The sequence below is a fragment of the Rhineura floridana genome, chromosome 6 (genome assembly GCF_030035675.1).
Source record: "Rhineura floridana isolate rRhiFlo1 chromosome 6, rRhiFlo1.hap2, whole genome shotgun sequence".
NCBI classification, from domain to species: domain Eukaryota; kingdom Metazoa; phylum Chordata; class Lepidosauria; order Squamata; family Rhineuridae; genus Rhineura; species Rhineura floridana.
In genome coordinates this window covers 37,713,488-37,733,056 of record NC_084485.1, presented here as the reverse complement: position 1 = coordinate 37,733,056, position 19,569 = coordinate 37,713,488, and the positions used below count along the sequence as shown (strand labels likewise).

At 40.4% G+C, this 19,569-nt stretch overlaps 2 long non-coding RNA genes across 2 annotated transcripts in view; both read right to left on the bottom strand.

The window, feature by feature from the left end:
• Window positions 1-17,342, bottom strand: part of LOC133387211 (uncharacterized) — a 29,836-nt gene extending 12,494 nt beyond the window's left edge. The window contains exons 1-3 of the long non-coding RNA XR_009763414.1: window positions 17,255-17,342; window positions 16,607-16,661; window positions 2,297-2,419 (exon numbers count right to left, since the gene is read on the bottom strand). This is a non-coding gene — a long non-coding RNA (uncharacterized LOC133387211). The remainder of the gene's footprint in view (window positions 1-2,296; window positions 2,420-16,606; window positions 16,662-17,254) is intronic.
• LOC133387212 (uncharacterized) lies at window positions 4,359-7,986 on the bottom strand. Its single transcript, XR_009763415.1, has 3 exons — window positions 7,849-7,986; window positions 4,957-5,044; window positions 4,359-4,475 (listed from the first exon to the last, which is right to left on the bottom strand). It is a non-coding gene; the product is annotated as an uncharacterized LOC133387212 (long non-coding RNA).
• Window positions 17,343-19,569: the final 2,227 nt, after the last annotated feature.

Here is a 19,569-nt window from a genome sequence, read left to right as displayed (position 1 = left end):
TATTTAAGCACATCTAATTCTTTGATGGAAAATGGCCATCATTTTTATAGATGTCAATTTCACTTACACCTTTCATTTTGAGTTAAGTATCAATGGAATGTATTGCATGAAAGTTATCTCTTAACATTTTGTTTTCTATTATAAACTCATTTTTGGGGAAAAAATTAAAAGACAAGTTTATTTTATTCTGCCCTGTGATGCATTGAAAATCCCACCTTTTAAAATCAAGTAAAATGGCCCTGTTAGATAGCATTTCTGGCACTGTGCGCCAATACTGAACTTTCCCCGTATCTTAGCACTCCAATTGATTTTCTTTTGTAATTTCCATAATTATCTGACTCTTCAGGTGCAGTGCGTGAGATCACACCCTGTAATCATGCCGATGATCCTTAAACAATTATTCATCCTGCTTCTTCTTAAGCTTTCTGGGGCTGTATTTGCCAGGGTGGCAGACTTATATCAATTTAATCCTTCTGTCTTTTACTTTCATGCTTTGGTGCATTCAGTGCGTTTGTCAGGTGTAATTATATCCGGTTAATGAGGAGATGAATTCTGAGCCCAGGCTAAACAGTTAAGAGGTGTGCATGCATATCCCACACACAAAGGCAGAACTTTCTCACCAGCCGATGAATAAAATACTCTCATGTTTGGTGTTAGCCACAATGTGTCAACAAGATTAATAGCTGTCAGAAATAAACCAGTGTAGGGCCTGATGCTACAAGTTTCTCTTAGGGAAGGGGATCAGAGGATCAGAGCTTTCACTCTTGTTTAAAAAGATTACTTAGAATAAGATGGGACAGCTATGGATGGAAAAGGGAGATGTATGTGGACAAAGATGGATTTAAAGTTGATGACACATATTCCTGAAAGCACCATAGCAACCTGGGTTCAGTTGACTTCATGCTAAGTGGAAATTGCAACCCACACATTACTATCCCGACTACTACAACCGAGCTGGAACTGGTGTGTCATCTTTATGGTATTATCATTATCATAATCTTTTCTCAGCGTTCACTAGCCAGAGATCCGGAATGTTGGTTTTTCATACCATCCAGCTGCTGTTTTTGCTTTCTACGTTGTGACTTGATTATCATGCAAACATAGAGCCGAATTTAATCAGTCCAGGAGCAGATCCTAGAACTGGAAAAAAATGACTTTCTACCAAATAGGGATGGAACTTTGCCTATGGGGAAGAGTAACATGCTCTCTAATTGATAGGTGACACTACTCAATTTCTGTTGACTTTGCACCTAGGCATTGCTGAAAATTAATATTCAGCACTGCTAATATAGGGACTACCACATTTTATTATTATTATTTATTAGATTTATATCCCATCCTTTCTACCAGCAGGAGCCCAGGGCAGCATTTGCTTTACTCCTGCCCATATGTTCCAATTACCACTAGAGGTGTGACATATTTGTGACTTTTTTAGTTGGTCCTAATAAAGATTGTATGTACTGTTGCTTTGGATTTGATCAGCAAAGGTCTTCAAGTTAAGGTGAAATGTCTGGTGAAAAATGTTTCTCCTTTTAAAACAAAAGTTAGATAGGAGTGCAGGAAAATAGTAAGAATTTAATGCGTTTTAAAATATAGGAGGTAGATTAATTTTATCCCACAGTAATTTGGACCAGATACAATACGGAAAAGATTACAGTATTTAAAAAAAGCCCCTCAGAATGTAGCCAGCAGTACAGTAGCAATGTTTCAACAATTTGAATTCAAAGTCCAATAAAAAGCATGATGAGATTTTTAATTGTTTCAACCCAGTTTTTTATGTTTATTAAATGTGAACAACAAAAAATACTTCACATAACTAACAACTCAACATCCCCACCTTTCAAATAATCTCACCCTTTATATTCCCAAACGATTGCTGCACTTTGCAGGAGAGGGTCTCCAGGAGATACCATATGTTCAGGAGATCTGTTCTGTGTGATATAGGAATTGGGCCTTTAGCGTGGTGGCACTTACTCTTTGGACCTCCCCCCCCATTACACATCAGACAGCCACTGTCTCTCTTGTCTTTTTGGCCCCTGTTGAAGACCTTCCTTTTTCAAAAAGCATTTTAAGCGTATCTGGATTGGATTTGAATTTGTTTTTACATAGCAACTTGTTTTTAACTGTTTGTGCATATGGAATTGCTTTTTAATTGTTTTTACTGTGAAATCACTTTAAGATATATTATGGTAAGCAGTTCCTAAATGGAAACATTCATCTGCAGAATACCTTCCCCACACAGAAACACCAGCAACTCCTTCACTACCCTGGGCCAAGGAACAACCCCAATCCTCACCTTATCTAGCCATGACCTTGTCTCATCAAGTGATGCCCTTCCTCACTAATTCTGGCCCATCCACTCCAGTCTGTGCCCCTCGTCCTAAAGGTGTGATGTCTATCAGCTGATCAGGAACTCTTTCTGAAAGAGAGGAAGCAAAGAGAGAATGGATATATATATATCACATATATATATAAATCCTTACTTCCTTCTTACTGTGGCTAAAGGTGTTTCACCTTTCTGTTCCAGGTGAGAAACAAAAACAAAAGTTCAGGAAAGACATTTTCAAAAGTCAAATAATCCAAAAATGTCAGTGAGAAACTTAAGGACAATAGAAAGTGTTTCATCAGATGATTGGGAGGTTTAACGCCTAATCCAAACAGATACTCCTTGAAGTTGACAGCAGGAATAAAATAAAATTTTAGCAATATTGTCACAGCCCAATATTTTAAACAAAAAGGGACCAACATGATCACTCATGTTAGGGATGAATTAACTATGCTAAGTAGCCCTCATCCCAACTGTACCCCATGCTATAGTGTAACTAGCAGTGATTTTGTGATATGTCACAGATCCATTTGGTGCAGTGGAAAGACTGTGTGTGCATGTGTGCAAACTTTGTTGTGTCCCAGTATTCATAGCTGGTAACTGTAGCTCTGTCCTCACCATCAAACTGTTTCACACACAATATATGAAGTAGGAAGGGGATCATGCCTACTTGGTCTGACCCTAACCTCCTTGCATTCCATGATAAGTGTATAATGTGGCTCTGATCATGTACAACTTCTGCAGGTATAGGTTGATTCTTCCACACAGCTGTGAACTCTGTGCAGTAGAGAGTCTACATGCGTACAGCTTAATCACTAAGATGCAGAGCTTGGAAAAGTTACTTTTTTGAACTACAACTCCCATCAGCCCAATCCAGTGGCCATGCTGGTTGGGGCTGATGGGAGTTGTAGTTCAAAAAAGTAACTTTTCCAAGCTCTGCTAAGATGAAGGAGCACTACTAGTTGTCCCCTGTGTCACAGAGGCCCAACTGGCCTCCATTAGAAGTTGGACATTTAGCATTGCCATCAGTCCCATTCTCTAAAGCACTCTTCCAGCAGAGATTAAGCAGGCATCCTGGCTTTTGACTTTCAGGTGTTTACTGAAGACCTATACATGCCAACAGGCCTTGCCAACTGTTTAAATTGATTAGCTAGTCCCTTCCATTTTTATTTGTATTGTCTTATGTATTATTGATATACCCTCCCCCCTTGATATTTTATATAGCGTTACAGAAATACAACAAATAAAATAATTGACAATAATGGTGTGTGTGTGTGTGTGTGTGTGTGTGTGTGTGTGTTTAAAAAAAAATTCCAGGCATGGGGTGATTGTTGTCAAGATTGTGGCGCATAGATGGAAATATATTCAGCGATATTCTTTGTAAAATACACACACAAGTATAAGATATATTAAAGAGGAATTAGAGCATTTCCAAAAAACATCAGGACTGAAAGTCAATTACACAAAATCAGATTTGTTATGCTATAATATATCTTCTAAAGATCAGATTGGTATGTCCAACCAACTTAAAATCCCATTAGTTCACAAGTCATTTTGTTATTTAGGAGTTCAAATTTCAAAAAATATGAACAAATCCTTCCAATTAAATTATGGAAGGATTTGGAATCAAATAATAGCAGACATTAAAAGATGCAATAAAATGAACTTGTCGCTAATGAGTCGAATATCGGTTATAAAGATGATGGTGGTGCCAAAGTTTACGTACTTGTTTTATGTATTACCCATGGATATTGCACATTTTTTAAAAAAAATATGGCAATCAACAATTGACACATTTATCTTCAAAAGCAAAAGACCTAGGACACCAAAAAAATTGAGATATAGGAGGGTAGAGGAAGGAGGATGGGGAATACTATTATTGAAACTATATTATGATGCTTATCAGCTTAGACATATGATGTCTATAATCAATGATTCTCGAGAAATATATTGGGTTTGTATAGAAAAGTCTTTATTCCAAGACACAGATCTTACAGTATTACCTTTTATTAAAAAAGAAATTAAAAAGGTAATACAACAAAAATATACAAGCATTATCTCTATATTAAAGGTCTGGAAATATAGAAAGGAATCTTTGATGCCAGGGATATCCCCACTGATACCAATTTGTGGACATCCAGACTTTTACCTAAAAGAGAGGATAAATAAAAAGGCATTAAAAGATAATCAACTTTATAGATTAATGCATTATTACACTGACTCATTACCCATATCTAGGGCTGTTTGGAGGACATCATTGAAGAATTCAAATATTACATGGTTAGCATGGTATCAGCTATCTACATTTATCAGAAAGCAACATGTCATACAGCAAGGCATTAGAAATTTGACAGATTTTGAAAGAATTGTAGTTAACACAACAGAAAAAAATAAAGGGCAAATAACATATAGATTACTACTTAAACAGGATTTGGGATCACAACAAGGGCTACGAACTTGCTGGGAAACTGACTGGGCTATTAAAATTGATCAAGAATATTGGACAAAAATGTGGGGGACATTTCCTTTTAAAGCCACATCAGCTAAATACATAGAAATATCACTTAAAATATTACAGAAATGGTACTTAATGCCATCCAGAATAGCAAAGATAAACAAGTCCTACTCACCATTGTGCTGGAGAGGATGTGGAGTACGAGGATCTTATGTTCATATGTGGTGAGAATGTGAACGTATTCAAAGATTCTGGATGGAGGTCTTTGAAGAAATATCCAATATAACAGGAACGAAAGTAATAAAAACACTGGAATTGGCATTACTTAATAAATTTGATGGTCAAAATCAAACCATATTACACAAAAAGCAAGTTGAGTATCTCCTAATAGCAGCGCGTATGCTGATAGCTAAATGCTGGAAGGAGGCAAAAGGATTAAACATTAGGAAATGGTGCAGTATAGTATGGGAAATAGCGCTCACAGAGAAACTCACTCAACGTCTGAGAGTAGTAAGAGGACAAAAGAAAAAAGACAGTTTTGCTACAGAATGGTCGTCTTTTATTACACATATAAACAAAACAACAGCATCAATACGGGTTCCAACTGCCTTTAATAGCTTATGGCTACAATCGTTTTTTGTGGTTTTTTGGAGAAAAAATCATACCTTGATTCGAGATTTGTCAACTTGTTAATTAATTAATTAATTATCATCAAATAACCAATGTTAAGTAATATGTATTGTATTTGTATTGTAAGTGGATAGCGATAGACTGAAAACAAACACATATGCAAAGTATTAGTCTTTGTATATATGGTCTATGAACTATGTCAGTATTTAAAATATACTTTTTCTATGTATATTCCCAAATAAAAAATATATTTAAAAAAATATACACACACACCACTATATGTGCAGAAAATCATTGGAATACAAGCTCTCACTGGCACCAATGACAGTTCTTTTCCTAATGCTAATTATCATGGAAGGTGGGGTGAATGTCACAGAGATCTTAGCTACGGAGGGAAGAGTTTCAATCTTCCCTTCCCACATGCTGTAATCTTGATAACAACCACTGCCCCATGCCTGATTGTTTAAATTCTTTTAAATGATGATTATTAAAAATGAAAATGGAAATGGACTGCCTTCAAGTCGATTCCGACTTATGGGCAACCCTATGAATAGGGTTTTCATGGTAAGCGGTATTCAGGGGGGATTTACCATTGCCTTCCTCTGAGGCTGAGAGGCAGTGACTGGCCCAAGGTCACCCTGTGAGCTTCATGGCTGTGTGGGGATTCAAACCCTGGTCTCCCAGGTCGTAGTCCAATACCTTAACCACTACACCACACTGGCTCAGTTATTAATGTCATGGATAGTTAGACTCTTACATAAGTCCTGTTCAGATATTCACATATATGTGTGACGGGGGGGAGGGATCACACATGCTTTCGCCAGTTGTCTTCTCTGCATATCCAGCTAAAGGTTGTATAAACACACACATTTTTAATTGTTGTAAACTGCCCAGAGAGCTTCAGCTATAGGGCGGTATACAAATGTAATAATAATAATAATAATAATAATAATAATAATAATAATAATAATAATAATAATAATAATAATAATAATAATAATAATACAATGGAAGGGCTATATTAGGATCAGCAGAAAACAGGATAACTCCATGACCCCATCTGTCCTATACATTTAAAGCACTATTATACTGCTTGGCTTCCCCCAAAGAATCCTGGGAATTAGTTTGTTAAGGGTTCTGAGAATTGTTAGAAACCCTTGTTCCCCTAACTACAGTCCCTAGAGTTCCCTGGGAAGAGAGACTGATAATTAAATCATTCTGAGAATTGTAGCTGGGGGTGAGGATAGGGGTTTCCTAACAATTCTCTTAACACCCTTAACAAACTACAGTTCCTAGGATTCTCTGGGGAAAGCCGTGATTATTTAAAGTGGTATAATACTGCTTTAAATGTACAATTTGGGGCCCATATTTAATGCCCAGTTCTCCTTGGAGGAAGGGTAGGATACAAAAGTCGAGGCAAATTCACAGAGAATAATTTTCTTTCCAGAGGATCCTAAACTGATACATTTTGGATTATTAAACAGGGTGTAAATCTGGGCAGAATCCAGCCAACTAAATAAAATGCTGCCTTTTGTGGAATAAGCCAAAGAAATAAAAAATAAATTGCTTTATGTAAATAATCCCAAGATTACACTAACATAATAGTTCCCCATTTGATTAGAAAATAGGAATTTAGGTGCCACCAAAATAATTCCCCTTCCAACACATACACGCACACACACTGAATGCAGAAAAAATCCATTTATCTGCCATAGAGCAATGAGAGGCCCAGCCACCTTGTCAGGAATCAAACCTGTGGTTCCAGGAAGTCTAGATCTTTCAAACTTAATGCACCACTCTCTTAAAGGCTCACTTCAGCACCCACTAACGTCAATCAGATCCTTCTACTGACATTGCTAAGAGGTTACTTAGACTCCACCACTCATAAGTTTTAATAGCTGTCTTGTTCTTTTTCTTTAACTAAAGCAAATCTTCAGCAGCAATGCTGAGCTTCATTACTGGGCCTGGAAAGGTGAATGCCAACCTCGTTATGTGAGTTCCTGAGAGCATTTATGAGAATTTTTGAGGGGAGGCAGACTGCAGCCATCCAATTACTGCAAACTGCTCCATGTCACACAAACACTGTGTCTGAAATTACTTCCAAACTGAGAAAATGGGAGAAGAAAAACAATACTTTTATAATAAAAACCCCCATTGTGGCTATAAATTGTACAAACAGCCCCCTAAACACTCTTGTGGAACATGTGTGGAATACTGAGCATGCACATACACACACACACACACACACTTGTGTGTGTGTGCTCAGTATTCTCCACATGTTGAGTTGAATAATCCTCACTGAGACTCTATAATTAACATCAAAACCGATACCCCTGCCCTCTGGAGTGACTGAAATTATGGAAATTGCTCAAAGGCTGTGGGACAACCTCCCTGATGAGGTTTGAAGCTACCTGTGGCTTTTTTGAAAGGAATTTACCTCTTCTGCGGCTTCTGAGTGGGCACTGTAGCCCTATATTACTGCTGCCATTGATTCTATTGTGTTTATTGATACTCTTTAGGGTTGATTTTTTGACGGTTACTTCTGTTGTTTTATTTATGTTCCGTTGGAAGCAGCACTGAAGAGGCAGGCTAAAAAAAAGTTACAAATTACTTATTTCAGTTGTGTCCTCATGTTTCTGCAATGAAAGAAAATAGCATGACTTTTTTTGTTTTTATTTTTAAATGAAGTACAGTAGCCAGTGTGTATGATCTGCAAGAATAAAAGAAGGTAGATGAGAAGGCCTTTTCCCCACTGATATAAGGATGATGGCACATTTGGGCATGTGGAACATAGGAGGCTTCTTTATACTGAGTCAGACCATTGGTCCAGTTATTTACACCAGGGATCCTCCAGATGTTCACAGAACCATGGAATCCTAGAGTTGAAAGGGACCTATAAGGTCATCCAGTCCACCCCCTGCTCAATGCAGGAATCCAAATTAAAGCATATCCGATAGGTGGCTGTCCAGCTGCTTCTTGAATGCCTCCAGTGTTGGAGAGCCCACCACCTCCCTAGGTCATTGGTTCCCTTGTCGTACTGCTCTAAGAGTTTGGAAGTTTTTCCTGATGTTCAATTGAAATCTGCCTTCCTGCAATTTGAGCCCATTATTCCACATCCTGCACTCTGGGACTATCAAGGAGAGATCCTGGCCATCCTCTGTGTGGCAACCTTTCAAATACTTGAAGAGTGCTGTCATATCTTCCCTTAGTCTTCTCTTCTCAAAGCTAAACATGCCCAGTTCTTTCAGTCTCTCCTCATAGGGCTTTGTTTCTAGTTCCCTGATCATCCTTGTTGCCCTATTCTGAACCTGTTCCAGATTGTCTGCATCCTTCTTAAAGTGTGGTGTCCAGAATTAGACGCAGTACTCAAGATGAGGCCTAACCAGCACCAAATCAAGGGGAACTAGTACTTCACGAGATTTGGAAACCATACTTCTGGTAATGTTATCTAAAACAGTATTTGCCTTTTATGCAGCCACATCACACTGTTCAGCTAGTGATCAACAACTATCTCAAGATCCTTCTCACCTGTAGTATCTCTCATCTTATAACTGTGCATTTGGTTTCTTTTTCCTGGGTGAAGAACTTTGCACTTATCCCTGTTAACTTTCATTCTGTTGTTTTCAGCCCAATGCTCCACCCTATCGAGATCCCCTTGAATTTCATTTCTGTCTTCCAGGATATTAGCTATCCCTCCCAATTTTACATTATTTGCAAATTTGATAAGAATTCCCTGTACCTCCTCATCCAAGTCATTAATAAAAATGTTGAAGAGCACTGGGCCCAGAACGAAGCTCTGCAGTAACCCGCTCGGTACCTCCCCCCAGTTTGAGAAGGAACCATTGATAAGCACTCTTTGAGTATGAGTTGGTGGCCAACTCTGGATCCACTGATAGTTGTTCCATCCAGCCCACATTTAGCTAGCTTGCTAATCAGAATATCATGGGGCACTTTGTCAAAAGCTTTGCTGAAGTCAAGCTATATTATGTCCACAGCATTCCTACAGTCTACCAGGGAGGTTACCCAATCAAAAACTGAGATAAGTTTAGTCTGGCAGGATTTGTTCTTCATAAATTTTGGCTCCTAGTAATCACTGCATTGTTTTCAAGGTGCTTACAGACTGACCATTTTATACTCTGATCCAGACTTTTCCCAGGGATTGATGTTAGGCTGACTAGTCTGTACTTCCCAGGTTCCTCCTTTTTGCCCTTTTTGAAGATAGGGACACCATTAGCTCTCCTCCAGCCATCCGGCACTTCACTAGTCCTCCATGATTTCACAAAGATAATAGACAGTGGTTCCGAGAGTCATTTGGCCAATTCCTTCAATACTCTAGGATGCAGTTCATTGGCCCCTGCAGATTTTGACTCTTTCAAAGTGATTACGTATTCCTTGTGCATTTGTGTATCAATTTCAAGCTGCAATCCTGCCCCTTCAACTTCACATTTCCCAGGAGGTTTGTAGACCCTCTTTTGGGAGAAGACTGAGCCAGAGTAAGAATTGGGCACTTCTTCCTTTTCTTTGTCATCTGTTATCATTTTGCCATCCTCACTGAGTAGCTGTACCACCATTTCTTTTCTCTCTTTTACTATGGATGTACCTGAAGAAAGCTTTTTTGTTGCTTTTGGCATCTCTCACTAACCTCAACTCATTCTTGGGTTTAGCCTTCCTGATGCCATCCTCACAATTCCGTGCTTCCTGTCTGTACTCTTCCTTTGTGGCCTGGCCTTCCTTCCAATTTCTGTGTCCAAAATGTGTCCTTTTTTGTTTTCAGATCATCTCTAAGCTTTCTATGAAGCCACATTGGCATCTTCTGCTGTCTTGGGAGTCATCCCACCAAGTTTCAGTTTTTCCTATCAAGACACATTTACTCTCCTGTATTAAGAGTTCAATTTGTCCTGTTTGTTTCCCATACTCTAAGCATTAGTACACAGACATTGAAGACCATGTGATTTATGGCCTGGCTTCCTTCCTACATTTTTATTTTATTACTGGGTCTCATTAGAGCAGCTGTTAGACTACAACTCCCATCAGCCCAGCCAATGTGGCCTATGTTCAGGGATGCTTGTTCTAAACATCAGGGCAATAGCCTTCTTTTATTCCTGGCCCCCAGCAACTAGTATTCAATTGTATCCTGGAGGTAGCATTCAGCCATCAAGACTACTTACTCTTGACATCTCTTTCCTTCGTCTAACTCTCACTAAAGCCATCCAGATTGACAGCCACCACCACATCTTGTGGTAATAAATTCAATAGTACTCCTGTATATATTTCTGTCACTAAGGGTCCAAGTGTAGCAAGTTTCTGTAGCCAGGAGTGCCTTTTACCAGCTTTGTCTGGTTTGCCAGCTAGGGCCATTCCTGAACAGGGATCGCCTGACCACTCTGTAGTCCATGTGTTGGTAACCTTATAGTTGGATTACTGCAACACACTCTATGTGGGGCTGCCCTTGGGAATGGTTCAGAAGCTCCAGCCGGTGCAGAATGCGGCAGCCAAACTTCTGTACTCGCTGTCCAACTGCTACCAAGCCAGGTTCAAGGTCCTTGTATTAATTTACAAAGCCCTGAACAACTCAGGTCCAGGGTACCTTAGGGACTAACTGAACCCTTATATGCCAGCTCAATCACTAAGATCATCTGCAGGAACGTAATCCCCCAAGTTGGCAAGACTCATTTGACAGCAACAAGAAACTGATCCTTTAGTTCTGAGGTGTTTTGGATAAGAATGAAAGAATCTGTCAATTTCTGTTTCTCTCCTTTACTATTTTTTTTTCAGACTTACTTCAGCTCACCACATTTCCACATCAGTTGCATTATTGCCTATCATGCACTCTAAAAAGATCTCACAAAAAATCATGTTTTGTAGTGTGCATTTGTCCTAATATACAGTTTTGTGTGCAATACTGCCTAATATGCATATGTTTGCGAGCAATGTCCCCTAATATAATGCATTTTATATGTTGCTTTCACTGACATGCATATTATATGCATTTTCTCCTAACATATGAATTTGTATGCGTCACAACATTTGGAGAAGTGTAAATTTCAGAGGATAATGGTGGTTTAGTTTCTGTGTTGTTTCAGGAAGTGCAAATTAGGTAAGTTCACATTAAAATGTCAACCAAACCAATTTTTTCTCCCACCTCTAGTTTTAGAGCCAGCATGGACTCCATTGATATGCTGCATTAACATCAAAAGTTCTTGCCCAACCCAGATCATGGAAAGGAGGATATGAGAAAGGAAATGGCATGCTCAGCAAAAATGGGTGTGATCCTGCCTTTTGCCACCCTTTCTTGTTAAGGAAATAAGTCAGCTGCAGCATGACTCCTACGTGCTCTAAACTGAGTGCCTTTTGGAGGTTATTCTCTTCCAGAGCATGAAAGTCTGACTTTTGATTTAAAACATCTGACAATCTCTCATATGCATTGACAAAGAGAGGCACTCAGGTAAGCTTCAAGTCATTGTAAGGTGATGCTTTCCAAACTTCAGGTTCCAAACTTTTCATTAATTGACCATATCACTGGTGAGGTAGAGATCTGAGAATAATGAAGACTGACTGAGCTAGAAGAGCCACTGTTATTGGGGAATACAACCCATCTAGAACGAATGGGATGGTAGTGTTATGTAGAAAAACATAAGATAACCTTTTTCACAAAGGCACTTTTAAAAATGTTTTATGTGTGCATGAAATTATACTAGTAGGTAACATGCTTCAAATTCTCACACTCTTTCCATTATATTGCAGGGAAGACCACGATCCTGGGCAGAGACTAGATCCTTCCACTGCACACTGGAATGATTTTAAGCTTGGATAAGGTGTTAGTGGCCATTAAGCCTATGAGAGAGAGTCTATCAAAAATGGAAGTCAGAAGTTTGTAATGATATAGAGTAACACACTAGGAAGGCATCTAATAAAAACTATTTCTGTTCATGGCCATGAATTTATTCAAATCATACACCCACATTTAAAAATGCTGTCACTGAATGTAAAAGATGTGATCTCCAGGTTCTATGTTGCATTGGTAACGTTCACAAAGTCAGCCTAAACTGTATCCTCAGCGTCTTTTTCTTTTTATAAATGAGATATAAGTGACTTGATTTAAGAAGTTCATAACAAAACAAAACCAAGGAATTACCCCATTACACATTTTTACACTTTTGTAACAGACTACCTCTTAGGGAATTCTAGCCGAGTGGAAGACAGAAAATCAGTCTGCCTATCTTCTGGAATATGTTCTGACTACATTCAGTACAAGCAGAAAAAAGTGAGGGAGGAGGGAAAAGATTGGAAGAAGGAGTACCTCTCTTTCAGTTCTTTCTTCAGACAGTATATACCACTTCCTTGCTTGTTGCCTCCTCAGAAAGAGAGAGAGAGAGAGAGACCAGCATGCTGTGGCTTTGCCCATACAAAGAAAAGCAGCACATAGAACCCCAGTTTGTGTGAAAGGTGTGAAAGGAATACCTCTCTCTCTTTTTTTTTCTCACCAATTTTAATGTCTCATGTGATTTCCTCCACTTAATTATCTGACGCCCTGCCTGCTTCTCCTCCATGATGCACCTAGAGGCAGATGTGGCTATACAGAAAACTGCCACATATTGAACCAGACGATTAGTCCATTTAGTTTAGTATGGTGACTGGCAGCAGCTCTCTGGGGTTTCAGACAGGAAACATTCCCAGCCTTTCCTGGAGATGTCAGGGACTGAATCTGGGATCTTCTGCATGTACAGCAGATGCTCTGCCACTGAGCTATGGTCCTTCCTCCGGTTCACAAGAAAGGGTACCCCTTGCATTAATAGCAAGTCCATTTTAAATAATTTGATGACAGATGACATTGTCTGACAGTGACGGCTGGTGGCTCCATGTCACTGGGCAGTAGAATCCACTCTGGATTTTAGTCTGAACTTTCAAAGAGCTGTCCAAAGTGCATCAGCTAAAACCCAGAGTGAATTCCAGTGTCCCACTCATAGGGATGTGTGAGAAGTTCAATTCAGTTCACACTTGAAGTTGAATTTATCAAATCTGCACTTTCTGAAACAATATGAGAACTGAAACACAGCCATCCTTTGCAATTCTCACTTATTCAAATTTTGCAATGCAGTTCACCAACCAAAGAATGTTTACAAAAATGCATATGTTAGCGGAAAGTGTGCATAAAAATGAATATATGAGTGAAAACAGCATCGAAAAATACATTATATGACAAGAAAGTGCTTGCAAAAATGTGTGCCTTAGTCAAAACTGTCTACAATAATGTGTTCATTAGGAGACATTTGCACTAAAATGCTGGAGAATTTTCATGAGGATTTTTTTTTAAAAATCTGCAAATTGCTACAGAAATGTGGAGAACTGAATTTAAGGTTGGAAAATGAGAAAAAGAGAGAACTAAAATGGACAGACCTTTCCATCCCTACCCACTGACATGGAACCACTGCTGTCAGTAGATATTAGATTTAATTCAGATATTGCACCACTTTGCAAATGGAAATTGTTTTGAACAATTTTGAAATTTCCCCTTGGAATCTGACCTAGAAGCAGATTTTGTCCCGACAATCTTTGACCCAGAAACTATGCTGGAAATACAGAACCACAGAATTCAGGGTGGAATGTGGTTGAAGCAGATTATGTAATGAGACCCATCCTACCTATTGTACTACTGGCCAAGCATTTCTGACTCATCTTTCATTGCAGGATCAGAGCTAGCTGGAGCACATGGCAGTAGAACAAAGAAGCCAGAGACAAGCATGCCCAAATAATCTCCATGTGGGATGAGGGAGTCTTGTAATTAAGGCATCAAGTAGACTACCAAGGGAGTGCAACCCCAATTTGAGGGTGTGGAGGTGGACTGCAACATGCACTGTGGAAAAGCACCTAGTTGATAGCACCCTTCTCCACTACTCATTAATTAAACACTAAATCCCAGATATTATCTGTTACAGATACAGGTGCAATATGCATCAATATTACCATGTTCATCACCAATACCTGCTGTGGCCAGTGAGAAGCCAGTTGTTCCTATGAAGGATGCCAACTTTTCTCCCAGGATTTGTGTGTCTTTTAAGGTTACAAGCAGTGGAGGCTAGTCTACTAGATCTACTTGGGCATTGCCCTACCAAGTGAAATTTCATGCAAAATAAATGAATAAATTTCCCCAAAAATCTAAACGCCACACTTTCTTATCCCCCATACACTGATATCCTTCCCTTAGAACTTAGACAGACTTCTGAAGATATTTCTATCAGTCTCCCATTCTCTGGCCAATCAGCTCTCTGCACCACTCATGATACACAGTAATGCGACACTTGCAGCATACTAAGGATAGAAATGCTGTGACGGGTGGTAGAGGGACATTTCTTCCTCTGTCTGCTAAGCAGTGTTCAGTGACACAAGGGTCCTGTAGGCCCCCAAGACTTAGCAATCAGATTCCTCTGTGATGCTATCACATACTGTCCTATGACTGTAAGTCTGTTTACTTGTGACAACTGAACTACACTCTTTGCTGGTAGCTCACCCGAGAGGTTTTAATGAGAGGCATGCAGTGGGTTCTCCATAATCACCACTAAGGCTATCTTGCCCATAACCTTGTCACTAGAACACCAGAAAGGTGATGGGTAGGCCTCAGCAGCTCAATGTCCTACTGATTCTCCCTGGTTCCTCCTCATATGATAAACCAGTCATATAACTTAAAATGGATTGTGGAGGTGTAGGAGCTTGATCACAGCATCTCCTGGGAATATAACCCCTGTACACAAACCAAGGCCCCATCTGCATTATATTGTACGTTTATACAATATATCACTTTAAACAGTCACAGCTTCCTCTAAAGAATCCTGGGAACTGTAGTTTGAAGAGTCCTGAGAGGCAACCTCACAGAGTTACTATTCCTAGACTGGTTTATCAATCAATCCCTTTTCTCAAGGAACTTCAGGAACTGTAGCTCTGTGGAATAGGGGTCTCCTAACAACTCTAGAGTTCCCAGGATTCTTTGGGGGAAGCTATGACTGTTAAAGTGGTACAATACTGCTTTAAACATATAGTGCAGATGAGATTCAGGTGAACATCAGGGAGAAATGGCAGAGCTGGATGTGTTGGCTGGGCAAAATGCTATCTGAAGCCAGAGTTGTTATGTTGGCCAGGACCAGCACCAGACATGACTGGGCCCAGGTCCACGGCACCTGCCCGCATCTACCTGTCCTGCTGCGGTAAATGCTGGCTATGCTGCACACATGCCTGCCATCAACCAAGATGGTGGCAGAGGCATCAGCCCCTTAGGGTAGCCTTGGCTGCCATCTTGGTTGATGGCAGGCATACGCACAGCATGGCCAGCATTCATCCCAATGTGAGAGATAGGTGGGGTGTACAGGCAAATACGCAGGCCTGCACAGTTGTAGGGGTGTGCCTGGGAGCTCCTTCTCTATGATCTGTGGCAGGGTCCAGATCCAATGCTGCCACGGATCACGGAATGGGAGCACTACACATCCACCCTAAGGAGGGGCCCTTCAGGGGTCCTCGGCCAGGGCCCAACCTGGCTGCCCTCTGGCACTGGCCTTGATGTTGGCTATCAGTTTCTATTCTGCTCTTCCGGTTTGGATGTTGCTACTGAGAGTACATAGGATCACGCACCAAGATAGTGTCCATAGGATTGCTCTGTAAATGCAGTCTGGCAAGTACAACTGAGCCATGATTTACTGAAGTATCTGGGAAAGGCATTCTCACTCCTCATATAGAAAATGGGATAAACAATAAATGGAACCCCATGGTATTTCATGGCTATTTAGGGGAAGGGCACCCTTCCTCCCAAGCTTTTGAAAGATTCACAGAGAAGAGGGTGTGAATACACTCCACCCTTAATTGCATTTAGTGCCTGCTACTGAACTCATAAAAGAAGAATTCAGGTCAAACATTGCAGCTCCAAAAATATGGAAGCTCACTAAAAAAAAAAAAAAATCCTGTCGACCATATTGAAATCTGCCATGCCTTTATCAATTCCCCTGAGTGTCGGGTCTTAATGAAGCTATGACTTTTAGAAGGCACTATACAGTGCAGATGCCTCCAAAGAAATCAGATCCATTGGGATTCCTTAGAATAACTCTTTCCAGAGGGGCTGTAATGACATCAGATGTCAGACTTCGATCCTGTGCAGTTGAAGGCAAGTGGCAAACAACCTGTCACCAGCAGGTTTCCTAGTTTATACTCACATTTACTTTGCCATTCCAACCCAAGAGTCTTTTGGATGGCTTACAATACACAAAGCTGCAAGTAAAGATGATGGAGAAATTCAATTCAGTTTGCATTTTAAGATGAATCTATCAAATCTGCACTTTCTGAAATAATATAAGAATCAAAACACCACCATAATTCAAAATTCACGTTTCAGAATTTTGCAATGCAGTTCTCCAGCCAAGGAATGTTGATAAAAATGCATATAAGGGGGAAAGTAAACACAAAAATGAATATATTAGTAAAAATAACATACAAAAACGCATTATATGATGAGAAATTGCTTGCAAAAATGGATACATTAGTCAAAACCTCATACAAAAATGTGCTAGCAGAAAATCACACTAAAATGCTGAAGAATTTACATTGAGGTTTTTTTAAATAAAAATCACAAATTGCTGCAGAAATGTAGAGAACTGAATTTAGACTGGAAAAATAAGAAACCCAGGGAGCTGAAATTGACAGATCCCTCCATCTCTACCTATGAACCCCATGCTCCTTGGCAAACTGAACAGGGAGGGAATTTCCAGTGATAGACGGAGCCCATTTTCCCACTTTTCACTTGCCATCTGGGAAATGGCCAGGCTCAGAAATCAGGTGTGGCAAATCAGGTGTGGCAAGCTTACCTATCCTAGAAACTTTCAGAAGGTGTCAAGGTCAATCCTCTGGTTTGTTCTGGACGGTTGATGTAAGGAGATCTCCTTGTCTAGTAAGGCAGTCTTTCTGCAGCTGTGTGGTGATACACATGCCTAATCCCAGCAACATTGTGATGCAATCCCCATTTGTGACTTTTTTCTCTTAACTGTTTCCCTGATTCTTTTGCAATTTTTAGGATATTGCATCAGTGTGGATTTTGACATGTAAGTCTCTGCAGTTGCTACTGTGTCATGCAGATGTTCTATTTTAATTTTTTTTTAATCTGGAAGCTGCTATGGCAGCCGCAGCAGCAACTGCTGTAGATTGTGCCCAGTCCATGAATGAGTGACCACAGTTCTTCGTTGTTCATTCATTGTTTGAGCACTTCATAGGTCCGAGTGCAGTCTTGGGTATGTATGATATATTTATAGTTCAGGAGAGCACCATTATGAATTAGTGGGCATTTGTAAAGAAGGAAGTCTGGTATAAATTTGTGAAGATGTTCCTAGAATGTCTGCTGACATCAAAGAAGGCATGCATTTGGAAGTGGGTGAAAGGTGTGGTTGGAAGAGAAGCCTGGGTGCAGTGTAAAATGCAGGAGGGATATAGGACATTACTGCTGGCAAGGCTGACATTATAGTGTTCTTTGAGACTTCTATAAGAAAATCTGTTTCAGCGGAGATTATAGTCCTGATCAGAAATCTCCTCATGAGTAGGAGGCATGGGGCTGTGCAAACTATACACCCTGGCCCCACCAACCCATCCATGATCCATGCCACATTGTGCGGGCAAGGTCTCCAAGGGGCTTTGACTTATGTTGGCTTGAATACAGGTAGAACTCGTTGTGCATACACATGTCAGGTATGCTTCAATTTGGACTCTTGCATTGAGCAGGGGGTTGAACTCTATGGTCTTGTAGGCCCCTTCCAACTCAACTACACTATGATTCTATAAGAAGGCATCATTTTCCATTCCACCCTGTATTCATCACAAGTAGCACTGTTTCCATTCGGCAGCAATTTGTCTTCCACCAAAAACCATGCTATTCATCTCACTGTTGACTGTGGCAAAATTATGTAACTTATATAATTATGTAAATTATAGGCCCATGCTCCATGTTCGGTCGAGGCCTGAGCCAAACTGGGCCTCTTTGGAAGCACTTGGGCCTCAGCCAAGTGAGGTTGAGATAACCCTGGTTATCTATGGGTCAAGAACAGCAGCCCAGAGTCATCTGGGGCTATCAGGGGCTGGAGTGTAGGGCAGAAAGAAGAGACAGGCATGTGCAGGAAGGAAGAAAGAAAATGGGGAAAGGAGGCACTTCTTCACAGGAAAAGGTAGGTGCCTTTTCCACCAAACAGCATGCCAATTCCACTCGCAAACAGCTTCCTTGTATGCTGGGGAGCCACTCACAAAAGAGCAGTAACCTGCAGCATTAAATCCTCTTGTTTATCAGCTGATAAGTGGGAGAATTCATCCTGTGTGGTACCGGTCGTAACGCATTTGTGGGTGGCTTCCTTGCATGCAGAGAAGCTGCTCCCTAAGGAACAGCAACAGGCACTGCAGAGGATAGAATTGTCCTGCTTGCCAGCTATTCAACAGAACGATTTCATCCTGCGCATGCTGATTGCATGGCTCTCAGTTGGGGGGAGGGGAGATAAGGAGACATAATGTTTCCTTCTTCCCCCCTTCCCGCCCATATTGTTAAGGTTTTTTTTAATAAAAACTTCAGCCCCACCCCCAAATAGCTTCAGGGATGGAAGAGGGGTGGGGCAGGTGTCCCCTCTTTGGGACATGGGGGATTGCCCTTCCCAGGGCCTCCAGATTGGGGTCATGTGGTGGATAGGGGGCTGTGCATAGCCCTAGTAAATTGTGTAAGTTCTGTTGCCATTACATTACTTCACCCCGTTCAGTTCAATGCAAAGGAAAAGCAATGTGAAGCGGGTGGAGGGAAATATAATCAATTATGTATTGTTTGTGAACTGAAAGCAACAGCAACAATGAATATCCACTGTACTTCTGGGCTGCTTTTTGTTCCAGCCATGAAACAAATAAACAAACATCAGTAATTTCTACTCCTATTTCTGTTTTCATTGGAATTCTCTAAAATAAAAAGGTAAAGGTGTCCCCGCACTTATAGTGCAAGTCGTTTTCGACTCTTAGGGTGATGTCTTGCGACGTTTACAAGGCAGACCATATATATGGGGTGGGATTGCCAGTTCCATCCCCGGCCTTTCTTTACCCCCCAGCATACGCCGGGTACTCATTTTACCGACCACAGATGGATGGAAGGCTGAGTGGACCTCTA